General features: G+C 44.4%; 1 pseudogene; it reads left to right on the forward strand.

Annotated features, from left to right (window-relative positions):
* Nucleotides 1-327: 327 nt before the first annotated feature.
* LOC116685488 (NLR family CARD domain-containing protein 3-like) lies at nt 328-17644 on the forward strand (annotated as a pseudogene).
* Nucleotides 17645-17743: the final 99 nt, after the last annotated feature.

Below are 17743 nucleotides of genomic sequence, written 5' to 3' on the forward strand. Positions count from 1 at the left end.
ATACTATAATAAATTGAATTGAATTGAATTGAATTACTTCAGGAAGAGAGTCAATGATGAAGAGCTGTCCAGCAGAATCATCTCCCACATCAAGACCTCCAGGAGCCTCCACATCATGTGTCTGATCCCAGTCTTCTGCTGGATCACTGCTACATGCTCCTGGACCACATGTTGAGTACATCCAGACCGAGAGGAGAGCTGCCAAGACCCTGACTGACATGTACTCCCACTTCCTGCTGGTTCAGACAAAGAGGAAGAAGCTCAAGTATGCTGAGGGACATGAGACGAGTCCACAGGAGCTGATGGAGGCTGACAGGGAAGTTCCTCCTGAAGAGAGCCATGGAGAAATCCCTGAGGAGTAAAAATGGCCACCTGGACCTGTTTGTCCGCTTCCTTCATGGCCTCTCTCTGGAGTCCAACCAGAGACTCTTAGGAGGCCTGCTGGGTCAGACAGACAACAGTCCAGAAATCATCCAGAGAGCCATCAACAACCTGAAGAAGATGAACAGTGATGAGATCTCTCCTGACAGAAGCATCAACATCTTCCACTGTCTGATGGAGATGAAGGACCACTCAGTCCATCAGGAGATCCAAGAGTTCCTGGAGTCAGAGAACAGATCAGAGAAGAAACTCTCTGATATCCAGTGCTCAGCTCTGGCCTACATGCTGCAGATGTCAGAGGAGGTTCTGGATGAGTTGGACCTGAGTCAGTACAATTCATCAGACCAGGGAAACACGCTGGAAACTGAGAATGTTATTTAGACTTTTTATGTTTTATTCTGCAGGAGGTTCAGAACAGTTTCATCTCATTCAAATCATAATATTCAGTAAAAAGAAGTTTGTTATTGGTGATTGATTGACTGTACTAGACTGTACCAACATACACATGCACACACACACAGACACACATACAGAGGTGTGTTTAAATCTGTGCTTTCTTTGCTAAATGAAGCAAAACGTTTGCAAAACAAGTTGAGAATGTATTCAGATCCTGATGCTTAAACTCTAGAAAGAAAGAACTCTAATCACATCCCTCCAGTCCTCACTAAGACCAAGAGACTGGATTACATCACTCCACCTTTCTTTTTGATGTTGCCTTTCTTTAAATTATGTTCATTTCTATAATGTTTAATTTCTTATGCTGCACTGTAACTTTTTTTCTTGTGTTTTATCTGTTTTTATATTTTTGTGTAAAACACTTTGAATGATCCTGTTGCTGAAATGTGCTATACAAATAAAGCTGCCTTGCCTTGCAGAGTCCAGAACCAGAGACGGACCCCAGAGTCTGTAGTATCAGGCTGTCAGTCTATGAAGAGTGACTGGTCCATAGGCAAACCTCCAAACCTCAGTCCTGGACCTGGACCCCCAGACACAAAGTAAGAGAACTTATACCAACTCATTCATGTCTCATTCCTCTGATAATAATGATAAAAACATACGGACCAACAGTCCAGAGAGTGGACTGGTAGCTGGAGAGATGACAGTTCACTTCCTGGGCATTGCCAAGGTGCTCTTGAGCAAGGCACCGACCCCCTCCTCCCCCCCCAACCACTCAGGGTGCCAGTCCAGCACTCTGACATCACTCCATTTGTGCATGTGTATTTCTGGCCAGTGTGTTTTAACTGAGTGTAAATTATAATATCCCCACTGGGGATCAATAACAAGTATTAATGATTAAATACTAAACTCACAGAGAGAAGAGGAGAGATGTTTCTGAGGAGGTGCTGTCCAGAACCAAAACCAGAACCAGAACCAGAGCTGGACTGCAGACAGCCAGTCAGACCAGCTCTGGAAGAAGTAAGTGTGTCCCTCTGTCTGCTGATGTCTTCATGTCTCCAACACGACTGTTGGGTCATACAGCACCGACCTTTACCATCATTATGAATATCATTACATATTAATTCTACCTGCCATTTAACTGAATGTTTCTCCTGCTCTGGATCACTTCTCCTGTGTTCCTGTCTGTCCTCTAACATATCAGCTTTATTTGACTGACTCCTGAATATTTTAGTCCTGCTTTGTTAACTTCCTGCTGATGGAAACCATCTTTTCCTGTTGCTTCTTCTCTGAGGCTCCATCTCCACCGCTACGCTTTAGTCTTCAAGCTTCAAGTTTGGACCCAAAAGGGTTTTATCTCCAGTAGAAGAACTAGTCTCTGATTAAACCTCACATCTCATCAACATGCAGGGGGAATGAGAGGGGGAACACCAGAGCAGGGGGAATGAGAGGGGGGAACACCAGAGCAGGGGGAATGAGAGGGGGGAACACCAGAGCAGGGGGAATGAGAGGGGGAAACACCAGAGCAGGGGGATAACTTAAGAACATTAAGAAGAGATGATTATTTTATAACTTTACTATTTGGTTTTCATATTGATAATAAAAATCACCAAACTATAAACTTTTCTTCTTATGTTGATCTTTCACCTTTTTCTTTATTTTCACCTTTTTTTTTCTTTATCTCTTAGAGATCGGTGGTCAGCATGAAATAAGATCAGAGTGAAGAGGACATATGAACGTGTGACTGAAGAAGGCTGAACAACAGGAAGTGGAAACCCTCCTCAGCAGGGTCTACACTGCGGTCTACATCACAGACAGACTGAGAGAGGAGGTTAATACCCACATGAGGTGAGGCAGCTGGAGACATCTTCCAAGATGGAGACCCTCCATGACTCTCCAACCAGTGCAGAGAGATCTTTAAAGCCTCACCTGGCCAACAGAAACCCATCAGAGTCGTTCTGATGATCGGCGTCGCTGGCGTTGGAAAAACCTTCTCAGTGCAGAAGTTCTGTCTGGACTGGGCGAGGGGTTGGAGAACCAAGATGTCGATCTGGTGATTGCCTCTTCCTTCAGGGAGCTGAACCTGATCAGAGATGAGCAGTACAGTCTTCTGCGCTGCTCCGTGTTTCCATCCAACATTACAGGAGGTCCCAGCAACCAGCTCGCTGCCTCCAGACTTCTCTTCATCTTTGACGGCCTGGATGAAAGCAGACTTTCACTGGATTTCAACAACGATGAGGCTGTTCCTGATGTCACACACAAGTCCCCAGTCAACCTGCTGTTGACAAACCTCATCCAGGGAAGCTGCTTCCCTCGGCTCTCGTCTGGATAACGTCCCGACCTGCAGCAGCCATCAGATCCCTCCTGGGTGTGTTGACAGGGTAACAGAAGTACGAGGCTTTACTGACCCCCAGAGGAGGAGTACTTCAGGAAGAGAGTCAGTGATGAAGAGCTGTCCAGCAAATCATCTCCCACATCAAGACTCCAGGAGCCTCCACATCATGTGTCTGATCCCAGTCTTCTGCTGGATCACTGCACAGTCCTGGACCACATGTTGACTACAGACCAGAGAGGAGAGCTGCCCAAGACCTGACTGACATGTACTCCCACTTCCTGCTGGTTCAGACAAAGAGGAAGAAGCTCAAGTATGCTGAGGGACATGAGACGAGTCCACAGGAGCTGACGGAGCCGACGACGGAAGATCTTCTGAAGCTGGGGAGGCTGGCGTTTGAACAGCTGAAGAAAGGAAACATCAGTGTCTACCAAGAAGACCTGGAGCGATGTGATCTGATGTCACAGAGGCCTCGCTGTACTCAGGAGTCGTTCACAGATCTTCAAAAGAGAGAGTGTGGTCTTCCAGAAAACAGTCTACTGCTTCGTTACATCTGAGCGTCAGGAGTTTCTGCTGCAGTCTACCTGTTCCACTGTTACACCAACAGGAACACACAGGTACTCAAGGACTTCCTGAGAAGACTTCAGCACAGGGACTCAAACTCAAAGTCTTTTCTCAAAAGATTTCTGATAAGAAAGATAGCCGTGATGACAGTGAACATGACCATTACCCATCCCTGGATGTCTTGCTGAAGAGAGCCTTGGAGAAATCCCTGAGGAGTGAAAATGGCCACCTGGACCTGTTAGTCCGCTTCCTTCATGGCCTCTCTCTGGAGTCCAACCAGAGACTCTTAGGAGGCCTGCTGGGTCGGACAGACAACAGTCCAGAAATCATCCAGAGAGCCATCAACAACCTGAAGGAGATGGACAGTGATGAGATCTCTCCTGACAGAAGCATCAACATCTTCCACTGTCTGACGGAGATGAAGAAGACCAAGATCTCTCCTGACAGAAGCATCAACATCTTCCACTGTCTGACGGAGATGAAGGACCTCTCAGTCCATCAGGAGATCCAAGAGTTCCTGAAGTCAGGGAACAGATCAGAGAAGAAACTCTCTGAGATCCACTGCTCAGCTCTGGCCTACATGCTGCAGATGTCAGAGGAGGTTCTGGATGAGTTGGACCTGAATCAGTACAACACATCAAAGGAGGGAAAACAGAGACTGATTCCAGCTGTGAGGAACTGCAGAAGGGCTGTGTAAGTCCAGATTATCAACACCATAAATCAATGTAGAGCTGAAGTATCAGAGTAAAGATACACAATTTACACACTAAGAAATCATGCATGAGTCTGTTCTTAATCACACTACGAATAACGGATGTTTATATTTTTCATTTACTAGTTTTGATGATATTTGTGTTTCTGCAAACATCAGTAACAGTTTATTTATTCATTTATTTATTTGATAGGGACAATGCTCAGCTCCTTAGCAGTACGATTATTAGCTGTACTGTATTACAGCTGTAGTCGCTGGGCAGGAAACAGAGAATAACATATCTGTCAGAAGGGAAATCTAACACAGTAGTAAAGACATCAATCACATTTTAAATATTAAAACTCGTCCACTATACAACAAACTACAAAAACACTACTGTGATAACAAGAGACAGAACATGAAGACAACAGCAACAATACAACATCACAACATTAAAACACCACAACAATAATACCACCAATAAAATCCCAGAGACACTACAACAGGCCTTCACTACATGAAGACTGGCTGTTTGGGTTTATGGTTGATGGGAGCATGATTGGGCTGATTTCAGATATGATTTCATCTTTAATTTAAAACCAGTAAAGTTGTTAGGTTCTCTGATCTCTTGGTGCTGAGCTCCAGGACTTTGTGGTTCTACCAGAGAAGACTGATCTGCTAGATGTAGATCTGGGCTGTACTGCCCCGTCACCTCTGTTGGTGGTCCTGGTTCTCCTCCCAGGGCCTGGACACAGGGACACAAACTCCTTTAATGGTGGAGCGTCCAGATCCCTGATTACGTTATAGACTAGATCACATCAGCAAGAAAGTACACTGTCAACGGGCATGAGGTCATGTCTTTGGTTTATCTTATAATAATATAACTAGATGGCTTTTTGTCCAATGCATCGAGTGATTATTCATAAAGTGTTTGCAGTGGAGCAAGTGTTTGTTTTTTACAGTTTGTGAAAATATTAATGAGTGCATTGTAAAGGGAATCTGATTTGTAATGCATATTTTTTATTCCTTTTTTAATATTATTTTGGGCATATTAGTCCTTTATTTATTGGACAGCTGAAGACATGAAAGGGAGACATTAACAGACATTAATGACATGGCAGACTCCTGTTCAGATCAGTCAACAATCATCATTTCAGCCAATGCCTTAATGTTAAATTATTTAGAATTTGCATGAACTTCCTGGTTTGAAGGCCTAACAAACCGACTTAAAGAGAGGATGAGAAACAGCGCAGAATAAATTAATATGAGTAATTCTGAACTCTGGCCATAGGTCTCATGTAGGTAGACCACAGTCTTTTGAGGTCAGCTGGCTCCCTGTTGGGTTTGGTGTTACTATGTGAAGACTGACCATGATCTATAAATACTGGTTGGTTGGTATGTAGCAGCATCTCTGACCTGTGTCCTCATAGATTAGAGACAGTGTTAGGGAGAGGAACCGTTGCCTTTATGGGGGCAGCTCAGTGGAATAAGGTAGATCAGCAAATTAAAGTCTTCCCACACTGAAATCATTCAAAAAGACAGTCAAGGCCTGGTTACTAGACAGGGTTGTGGAATAGAAGAATAGGCAAAGTACAGTTTTTATTTCTATTTTTTTAAGTTAAACATTTTTATATAATGTAAATGTTCATCACACGCTCTGTAAGTGTCTTGTTCTGATGTTTATGTGTTGAGGAACACAGTGGAAATAAGTCCTGGACTTTATTTTGTTTTCATCCTTTACAAAGTCTCTTTACTCATTTCAGGGAAAACATCATTGGGACTAGGACGTAGTCATGTTGAGTTACACAGTTAAAACCTCCACTCGCTAATTGGATTATGAATGGATTTGTATCTTCAACTCTTACTCACTCACTCCCTCACTCTCACACACACACACACACACACACACACACACCCACACACACACACACACACACACACTCTAATTCAATGACTCACTTGCACACACACACACACACACGCGCACACACACACACACACACAAAAGCAAAATATGATAACATTAATATCAGAACTGCTGCACATAGAACTAGCAATTCATTTTAAACATTCCTCATTTTAGGGGAAAGGTCGTTGATTAGGATAAAGTAATGTTGAGCTACATCAACACATCTGATTGGATAATAAATGGATTGTTATCTTCTTCATTTATTCTTTATTCAGATTGTGGGACTACCGTGTGTCAGAGATCAGCTGTGCTGCTCTGGTCTCAGCTCTGAAGTCCAACCCCTCCCATCTGAGAGACCTGCACTTGAGCAACAACAACCTGTATGATTCAGCAGTGGAGCACCTGTGTGCTGGACTGGAGAGTCCAGCCTGCAGACTGGAGACTCTGAGGTCAGTTCATGTACATTACATACACATGTATTTTTTATAGAGCGCTTTCCATCAAAGTGCTCTACAGCAAGGATACACTTTAAATTCAAACACTACAAAAAGTTTAAAATCGAGACAATAAAAAGTAAATGACACTATACAAATACATCAAAGATAAATTAGCATTTAGGACTCATACGCAGCGGTGAATAAGTAAGTCTTAAGCTTTGATTTAAAGACCCCAACTGAACATGCCAGACTGATATCTACTGGAAGACTGTTCCATAACATTGGAGCGCGAAACAAGAAGGCTCGCTCCAACCGTTTTCTTTCTAACCTTTGGTATAGTCAGCAATCCTGACCCGTGGGAGCGCAGCAACCGAGAAGGCACATAAGAGGTTACCAGATCAGACAGATGTACTGGTGCAAGGCCATTCATTATTTAGTAAGTTAAAAGTAAGACCTTAAAATCTGCTCAGACCTGGACCGGGAGCCAGTGAAGTGAGGCCAACACAGGAGTTATGTGTCTGTATTTTTGATGATCCAGTGAGAATACGTGCTGCAGCATTCTGGACCATCTGTAGACCTCGCAGACTTTTCTTAGGCAGCCCCGAGACCAGGACATTACAATAATCTAGTCTAGATGTAACAAAGGCCTGAATAAGGGCCTCGGCATCTTTAAGGGACATTACTGATCTGATCTTTGCAATTCTTCGGAGATGAAATGTCATGAGCTCTCTCTCTGCCTGGTAACACGCTGATTGGGGTTTGATGACTTTCACCTGTTTCTGCTCTGCTCTGCCTCACCCTCGTTACCTACCAGCTGCACTGCATTCACCACTCATCATGTCCTGTATATAACGCCTTGTTTTTCAGTCCTCACTTGTCAGATCGTCTGCTACCAGTACCGGTTACCTGCGTGTTTTGGGAAAAGCTTTTTGACTCTCTACTGGTGATCCCGGATCCGCTCGATTACTTCCGTGTTCTCCTGCTCCGGACTTCTCGGATCATCCAGCTCCTGCTCTCGCTGTTCGGCTACTGGGGATCTACACATGTGCTGATTTTTGGATTTCCCGGTACCTCTGAAACTCCCATACCCCCAACCCTTTAATAAACTATCGAACGTGACGCTTTTGTGGTCCTCGTCTTGTTTGGTGTCTGACAGTACGATCTGACCAAACATGGACCCAGCGCACGGTCATAACAGCATGGAAACCGACAGCTCAGAACCACCCACCGCCATGCAACGCCTGGTAGAGACAGAGAGAGAGGTGGATCGCAACACGGCTGACATTGCCTCTCTACTCCAAGCCGGCTTCCAACAGCGTCAGCAGTTCCAGCAGCAACAGCAACAGCAACAGCAACAACAACTTGCAATGATTATCCAACTTCTCACCAACCTTTCTCCTCTGCCTGCTCCCACCGGCCCAGCTCCAGTCAGCCTGCTCACCGGCCCAGCACCCGAGTGTCCTGCCCAGTCCCCTACTGCAGCGGCTGTCGGTGTCCCAGAACCCAGGATCGGCAATCCAGAACGGCTCAGCGGCGACCCAACCCAGGTACGGGCGTTCCTGACGAGCTGCCGTGTCCAGTTCACCCTGCAACCCAGGACTTTTGCCACTGAAGGGGCGAAGGTCGGTTACGTGATTACTCACCTGACGGGCCGAGCTCGTCTCTGGGGAACGGCAGAGTTTGAGCGCCAGACCCCAGCATGTTCGACCTTCAACCTATTCGCACAGTAGATGCTCAAGGTATTCGATTTGGAATCCACAACTACCGAGGCATCTCGGACTCTGATGAGTATTCGCCAAGGTAGAAGGACTGTTGCAGATTACTCCATCGACTTTCGAACTGTGGCAAGTCGGAGCTCCTGGAACATGGAAGCATTGATTGGATTTTTGTGTGCAAAATCCAGTAAGCATGACCTGATATGTGGCTTGGCCCCAGGCCTAGAGACACTTATGACTTTTTCAAAGACAAGCCCGGGCCCTGTGTATTCAATTCTTCCTCAATTTATGTTGTGATAGGTAATAGGAAAAGAATGGTGAATAAGCACTTAACTGCAAACTTAGCAAATTTAGCATCCATTCCTCGTCAGCTACAGCCTGTCCCAAAAAATGAAAACACACTAACACTAGCCTTACTAAACGTCAGGTCTTTGGCAGGAAAATCATTTTTAATCAATGATTTTATTATCAAACACAATCTAGATTTTATGTTTTCAACTGAAACCTGGTTAGACCATAATAACAGCGCTGCTGTTCTCATCGAGTCAGCTCCCCCTAACTTCAGTTTTATGAGTGAGAATAGAGTGAATAAGAAAGGAGGTGGAGTCGCCATTTTGTTTAATGACTCATTCCACTGTATGCAAATATGTTATGGAAATTTTGCTTCTTTTGAATATGTTGCTCTTCAATTAAGATCTTCCCCTCGAGCGATGTTTCTAAATATCTACAGGCCACCTAAATATTGTGCAACCTTCATTGATGACTTCACTGAACTGCTGTCTATAATCTGTATTAACTTTGATTGTGTAATCATTGCGGGTGATTTTAACATTCATGTTGACAGCCCCCAGGACAGGGGGTCCAAAGAACTGTGTTGTGTTTTTGAGAACTATGGACTGACTCAGCATGTGACAGAGCCCACACACAATAAGGGACACACTCTGGACTTGGTTGTCTCCAAGGGTCTGAACATATCCAAGGTTGTGGTGACTGACGTTGCTCTCTCTGATCATTCCTGTGTTTTCTTTAACGGCACTATCTCTGTGCCCAAAAGTGTCCAAACAAAGATAATCAGAAAACGGTATATCACTGAAAACACCAGTGAAACATTTATTCAGCTTTTCTCCTCCACACCCGCCCTCTCTGGGCTCTCAGTCACTGAGCTTGTAGATAATTTCAACTGTAAAATTACAAATGTTATTGATGCCATTGCTCCCACTAAGGTCAAAGTTGTCTCTGGTAAGAAAAGATCTCCATGGAGAAATGTCCTACTGGTGAGAACAGAAAAAAGAGAGTGTAGGAAAGCTGAACGAAGGTGGCGAAAAACAAATCTCCTGCTCCATTATAACTCCTATAAAGAGAGACTTTGCATTTATAATTTGGAACTGAGGAATGCAAGAAGGTCCTTCTTCTCTGATATTATCTCTAAAAACAATAATAATTCACGTGCTTTGTTTGCTACTGTTGATAGATTAACAAACCCTCCAGTACCAGTAGCATCTGAACTTTTATCTACCAAGGCCTGCAATGACTTTGCCTACTTCTTCAAAGACAAAATTTGGAAGATTAGACTAACAGTCAGTGCCTCCATATCAAGTTCAGGATATGTGTTGTCACAGTGTTCAAGCAAAACTAGTTCCAATATGACAGAATTTCACACAATCAACCATACAAACCTGGAGGACATTATTCAACATCTGAAAACCTCGACCTGTTGCCTTGATATTCTACCAACGTGACTTTTCAGAAATGTTTCCAATTGTTTGACTTCTGATCTTCTACAGATTGTGAACACATCTCTTCTTTCAGGAATCTTTCCACAGGCCCTGAAAACTGCAGTAATCAAGCCTCTATTAAAAAAGAACAACCTAGAAGAGTCACTAATGAGCAACTATAGGCCGATATCAAACCTCCGTTTTTAAGTAAAATCATTGAAAAAGTAGTCTTTCAACAACTCAACCATTTCTTGTCACTAAGCAACAGTTTTGATACCTTTCAGTCGGGTTTCCGACAACACCACAGCACTGAGACGGCTCTAATTAAGGTCTTTAATGACATCCACCCTAACACAGATAATGGCAAAATTTCAATCTTAGTATTACTTGATCTCAGTGCTGCATTTGACACGGTTGACCACGACATACTACTAGACCGATTGGAAAACTGAGCCAGTTTAGTACTAAGCCTTTCTGGCTTAGTACTAAACTGGTTTGAATCCTACCTAAAGAATAGGGATTACTTTGTGTCAATAGGTAATTATGCATCTGAGCGTACAAATATGATGTGCGGCGTTCCGCAAGGCTCCATTCTGGGGCCTCTTCTGTTTAACATCTACATGCTCCCACTGGCTCAGATTATGGAGAACAACAAAATAAGTTACCATAGTTATCCGGACGACACACAAATTTACATAACCTTATCGCCAGGGGACTATAGTCAAATACAAAAACTGACTAAGTGCATCGAACAAATTAACGACTGGATGTGCCAGAACTTTCTGAAATTAAATGAAGGAAAAACTGAGGTGGTTGTTTTTGGAGCAAGAGAGGAACGATTAAAAGTCTGCGCTCAGCTTCAAACAACAATGTTAAAAACAACAGACAAACCCAGAAATCTTGGTGTAGTCATGGACTCAGACCTGAACTTTAACAGCCACATTAAGACAATTACAAAGTCAGCCTACTATCACCTTAAGAATAAATCAAGGGTTAAAGGACTTATGTGTCAACAGGACTTGGAAAAACTGGTCCATGCTTTCATCTTCAGTAGACTTGACTACTGTAACGGGGTCTTTACAGGTCTCCCTAAAAAATCAATCAGACAGCTACAGCTGATTCAGAACGCTGCTTCTCGGCTCCTCACTAAGACCAAGAGACTGGATCACATCCCTCCAGTCCTCACTAAGACCAAGAGACTGGATCACATCACTCCAGTTCTGAAGTCCTTACACTGGCTTCCTGTGTCTCAAAGAATTGATTTCAAAGTACTCTTGCTAGTTTATAAATCCCTTAACGGTTTAGGTCCAAAATACATTTCTGATCTGCTACTACACTGTGACCCCCCCAGACCTCTCAGGTAATCTGGGACAGGTCTACCACTACACTATAAACCACCCAGACCTCTCAGGTCATCTGGGACAGGTCTACTACTACACTATGACCCCCCCAGACCTCTCAGGTCATCTGGGACAGGTCTACTTTCTGTCCCCAGAGTCAGAACTAAACAGGGTGAAGCAGCTTTCAGTTTCTATGCTCCTCATATCTGGAATAAACTCCCAGAAACCTGCAGATCCGCTGCTACTCTCAGTTCTTTTAAATCAAGGCTGAAGACCTTTCTTTTTGATGCTGCCTTTCTTTAAATTAATGCTCATTTCTTTAAATTTCTTATGCCGCACTGTAACTTTTATTCTTGTGTTTTATGTGTCCTAATGTTTCTATTTTGTTTTTAACTGTCTATTCATGTGTTTTATTAGTTTTTAATGCTTATGATTTTTAACTGTTTGTACTTGTGTTTTATCTGTTTAACTGATTTTGTGTAAAGCACTTTGAATTGCCCTGTTGCTGAAATGTGCTCTACAAATAAAGCTGCCTTGCCTACGCACCACCTGTCTGTACTTGAAGATTATTATTACGCAAACTGCATTTGTACTCTGCACAATGACAATATAGTTGAATCTCATCCAAAATCACACACACACACACACACACACACACACACACAAACACACACAGAAAGACACACCCTACAGAGGAACTCACCTGGTTTCCAGTAAATGAAGGGGGGAGGAGCAGATGAGGAGGAGGAGAAGAGGAAGAGGTGATCCAGCTGAGACTCCATTCAGTGTGAAGAAGAGGAGGAGGAGGAAGCTGAAGGCTGAGGCAGGGTGAGTAATAATCTACATTTATTATTTTACTCTCAAAGGAAACACATTCCACCACGGAGGCTCTGCAGATGTGAGTGTGTGTGTGTGTGTGTTTGTGTGAGTTTGCGTGTTTGTGTGTGTGTCTGCATGTGTGTGTGTGTGTGTGGGGGGGGGGGGGGGTGTCAGAGTCCAGTGTGTAGTATCTCTACTAATCTGATGTACACAGCTGTATTACTCGTCCCTTCTGATTATTCTGAATGGTCCAAGTTCTAACCTCAGCATAGACACAGACTACTGTTCATATCAGATAATAAAGATATGTAGATATATCTGTATATCTATATATATGGATATAGCTGGTTTTGTGCCAAAAAAAAAATTGTGCAAATATATTAATCATTTCAATTTAATTTAATTAATTTCCCATTTGTGTTTTAATCCCAGTCAGTGTTGCTGTTGTTCCTCTCAGACTGACTCCAGATCAGAAGATGAGTCATTTGGAGGAAGAGGAGGACGGAGCAGAGTCTGGAGTACCAGGCTGGTGGTCTATGAAGAGTGACCGGTCCAGAAGAGAACCTCTGAACTTCAGTAAAGAACTTGGACCCCCAGACACAAAGTATGAGAAGACACACACACACACACACACACACACACACACACACACACACACAAACACACACACTGATATTTGAATGCATTGGAAAAGCGGTCTGAGAACGGACGATACGTAGACTGGGATTCTGGAGAAACCGTGCTTGATATCTGAACGCCCATTCAGCCCAATAAACCCCAAAGTCTGGTCTTCGGTTTAAACTTTTAATCATGTTTCTACGTTAAAGTATGGAGATACAGCACGGTCCCAAAGAGGGGGGGAGCGATTTCCTAAACATTTTCCATTCAAGTCTATGAGAAATTTTTCGACTTTGTGAAAACCGCAAATCTGGTTGAAAAGTCACCATTCCTGATCATTACACACGTTTCCATGTACTGTGTGTGTGTGTTGGCAACGCTCCGGGACGAGTAGCGGGACAAAAAACTGGCGGAATAATATTAATAGGTATTGGCAATAATAGTCATTGCACTGACTCAAGGCTTAAGACTTTCCTCTTTGATAGAGCTTCTAGTCAGGTCTGGCCCAGGAGAGTCCTGAACCATCCCTTAGTTACGCTGCTATAGGCCTAGACTGCTGGGGGACTTCCCATGACGCACTGAGCACCTCTCTCTTCCTCTTTCTCTCCATCTGTATGCAACCTCACTCTTCACAGAGTCTTGCCCCTCTCCTCTCCTCTCTCTCCTCCTATCTCTTCCTGCAGTTGGTTCTGGATCTGGATCTGTGGTTGGAGTCACCTGCTGCCTCCATGTTCCTGCTCCACACCCTCTGCTACAATTCTCCATGTCTCTCTCTGTCTGTCTTTCTGTCTCTCTCTCTCTCTCTCTCTCTCACCCCCAACCGGTCGAGGCAGATGACCTGCTCTTTATGAAAGACCTGGGAGATCAATAACATCCCAGAGTCCGGTCTAGACCTGCTCTTTATGGAAAGACCTGGGAGATAAATAACATCCCAGAGTCCTGGTCTAGACCTGCTCTTTATGGAAAGACCTGGGAGATAAATGACACCCCAGAGTCCTGGTCTAGACCTGCTCTTTATGGAAAGACCTGGGAGATAAATAACATCCCAGAGTCCTGGTCTAGACCTGCTCTTTATGGAAAGACCTGGGAGATCAATAACATCCCAGAGTCCGGTCTAGACCTGCTCTTTATGGAAAGACCTGGGAGATCAATAACATCCCAAAGTCCTGGTCTAGACCTGGTCTTTATGGAAAGACCTGGGAGATAAATAACATCCCAGAGTCCTGGTCTAGACCTGCTCTTTATGGAAAGACCTGGGAGATCAATAACATCCCAGAGTCCTGGTTTAGACCTGCTCTTTATGGAAAGACCTGGAAGATAAATAACATCCCAGAGTCCGGTCTAGACCTGCTCTTTATGGAAAGACCTGGGAGATAAATAACATCCCAGAGTCCTGGTCTAGACCTGCTCTTTATGGAAAGCGCAATGAGATAACTGTTGTTGTGATTTAGCGCTGTATAAAAATTGAAATTAAATTGAATAAAAGCGTGTTGGTGTTTGCAGAGTCCAGAACCAGAGATGGAGACCAGAGTCTGTCGTATCCGGCTGTCAGTCTATGAAGAGTGACCGGTCCAGATTTGAACCTCCGACCTTCAGTAAAGAACCTGGACCCTCAGACACAAAGTATAACTTTGAATCCTTTTAATTCCTGTCAGCAGTGTGTGTGTTGCTCCATAATTGTCTTTATTAAAGATAATATGAGGTGTTGAGGCGATCCTATGAGCCTCGGCATGGACGGCATGGAGTCCAGGTCTCCATTCTCTTTGGGGGGGGGGGGGGGGGGGTTTTTCCCCTTTATTAGAAAAAGTAGAAAAGGGTATTTCACATAAAAAGGTTCTTCACCCAGTGCAGGTGTTGCCCCTTCTCCCCATCCACACCTTTCCCTCACTGATCACCACACCTGTAAATATACTCCCCCTAGTGGCTGAAATAAAGAACTACATTACCCAGACTAACAGGTGGAGACACATGGCTCCTGCATCATGATTAAAGGAACATTAATAAAACGTGTTGGTGTTTACAGAGTCCAGAACAAGAGACGGAGACCAGAGTCTGTAGTATCAGGCTGTCAGTCTATGAAGAGTGACTGGTCCAAAGGCAATCCTCCAGACTTCAGTCCTGGACCTGGACCCTCAGACACAAAGTAAGAGACCTGATACCAACTCATTCATGTCTCATTCCTCTGATAATAATAATAAAAACATACGGACCAACAGTCCAGAGAGTGGACTGGTAGCTGGAGAGATGCCAGTTCACTTCCTGGGCATTGCCAAGGTGCTCTTGAGCAAGGCACTGACCCCCCCCCCTATTGACATCACTCCAATTGTGCATGTGTATTTCTGGCCAGTGTGTTTTAACAGAGTGTAAATTATAATTTCCCCACTGGGGATCAATAACAAGTATTAATGATTAAATACTAAACTCACAGAGAGAAGAGGAGAGATGTTCTTGAGGAGGTGTTGTCCAGAACCAGAACCAGAACCAGAACCAGAGCTGGACTGCAGACAGCCAGTCAGACCAGCTCTGGAAAAAGTAAGTCTGTCCATCTGTCTGCTGATGTCTTCATGTCTCCAACACGACTGTTGGGTCATACAGCAGCGACCTTTACCATCATTATGAATATCATTACATATTAATTCTACCTGCCATTTTAGAGTGATCTCAGAGTGTTTTTATCTCCAGTAGAAGATTGTTGATTAAACTAACACGCCAAAACCTCAAATCTCATCAACATGCAGGGGGAATGAGAGGGGGGAAATCATGATGTCTTTTGTTACTTTAAGAAGTGATGATTAGTTTATAAATTTAGTATTTGGTTTCATATTGATAAACTTTTCGTCTTATTTTGATCTTTCACCTTTTTCTTTCCTATAGAGATCTGTGGTCAGCATGAACATAAGATCAGAGTGAAGAAGACATATGAACGTGTGACTGAAGGAGCTGAACAAACAGGAAGTGGAACCCTCCTCAGCAGGGTCTACACTGCGGTCTACATCACAGACAGACTGAGAGAGGAGGTTAATACCCACATGAAGTGAGGCAGCTGGAGACATCTTCCAAGATGGAGACCCTCCATGACTCTCCATCCAGTGCAGCGAGATCTTTAAGCCTCACCTGGCCAACAGAAACCCATCAGAGTCGTTCTGATGATCGGCGTCGCTGGCGTTGGAAAAACCTTCTCAGTGCAGAAGTTCTGTCTGGACTGGGCCGAGGGTTGGAGAACCAGATGTCGATCTGGTGATTCCTCTTTCCTTCAGGGAGCTGAACCTGATCAAAGATGAGCAGTACAGTCTTCTGGAGCTGCTCCGTGTTTTTCCATTCAACATTACAGGAGGTCCCAGCAGACCAGCTCGCTGCCTCCAGACTTCTCTTCATCTTTGACGGCCTGGATGAAAGCAGACTTTCACTGAATTTCAACAAGAGGAAGGTTGTTTCTGATGTCAAAAAGAAGTCCTCAATCAACCTGCTGTTGACAAACCTCATCCAGGGGAAGCTGCTTCCCTCGGCTCTCGTCTGGATAACTTCCCGACCTGCAGCAGCCAATCAGATCCCTCCTGCGTGTGTTGACAGGGTAACAGAAGTACGAGGCTTCACTGACCCCCAGAAGGAGGAGTACTTCAGGAAGAGAGTCAGCGATGAAGAGCTGTCCAGCAGAATCATCTCCCACATCAAGACCTCCAGGAGCCTCCACATCATGTGTCTGATCCCAGTCTTCTGCTGGATCACTGCTACAGTCCTGGACAAAATGTTGACTACACACCAGAGAGGAGAGCTGCCCAAGACCCTGACTGACATGTACTCCCACTTCCTGCTGGTTCAGACAAAGAGGAAGAAGCTCAAGTATGCTGAGGGACATGAGACGAGTCCACAGGAGTTGACGGAGGCCGACGGGGAAGTTCTTCTGAAGCTGGGGAGGCTGGCGTTTGAACAGCTGGAGAAAGGAAACATCATGTTCTACCAAAAAGACCTGGAGCGCTGTGGTCTGGACGTCACAGAGGCCTCGCTGTACTCTGGAGTCTGTTCACAGATCTTCAAGAGAGAGAGTGTGGTCTTCCAGAAAACAGTCTACTCCTTCGTTCATCTGAGCGTTCAGGAGTTTCTGGCTGCAGTCTACCTGTTCCACTGTTACACCAACAGGAACACACAGGTACTCAAGGACTTCCTGCGACCAGACTTCAAGCACTCAAACTCAGGGTCTTTTCTCAAGAAGATTTCTAAGTTATTTGGAAAGAAAGATAGCCGTGATGACAATGAACATGACCATTATCCATCCCTGGATGTCTTTCTGAAGAGAGCCATGGAGAAATCCCTGAGGAGTAAAAATGGCCACCTGGACCTGTTTGTCCGCTTCCTTCATGGCCTCTCTCTGGAGTCCAACCAGAGACCTCTAGGAGGCCTGCTGGGTCAGACAGACAACAGTCCAGAAATCATCCAGAGAGCCATCAACAACCCTGAAGGAGATGAACAGTGATGAGATCTCTCCTGACAGAAGCATCAACATTTCCACTGTCTGACGGAGATGAAGGACCTCTCAGTCCATCAGGAGATCCAGAGTTCCTGAAGTCTGAGAACAGATCAGAGAAAAACTCTCGAGATCCACTGCTCAGCTCTGGCCTACATGCTGCAGATGTCAGAGAGGTTCTGGAGAGTTGGCCTGAAGAAGTACACACATCAATGAGGGACGACTGAGACTGATTCCAGCTGTGAGGAATAGGCAGAAGGGCTCGGTAAATCCAATCATCCAACACCATATAATCAATTAGAGCTGAAGTCATCAGTATTAGAGTAAAGATACACACTTTACAAACATTGAGATTATAAATCAT

This window comes from Etheostoma spectabile, unplaced genomic scaffold, assembly GCF_008692095.1.
Source record: "Etheostoma spectabile isolate EspeVRDwgs_2016 unplaced genomic scaffold, UIUC_Espe_1.0 scaffold00569875, whole genome shotgun sequence".
NCBI lineage: Eukaryota > Metazoa > Chordata > Actinopteri > Perciformes > Percidae > Etheostoma > Etheostoma spectabile.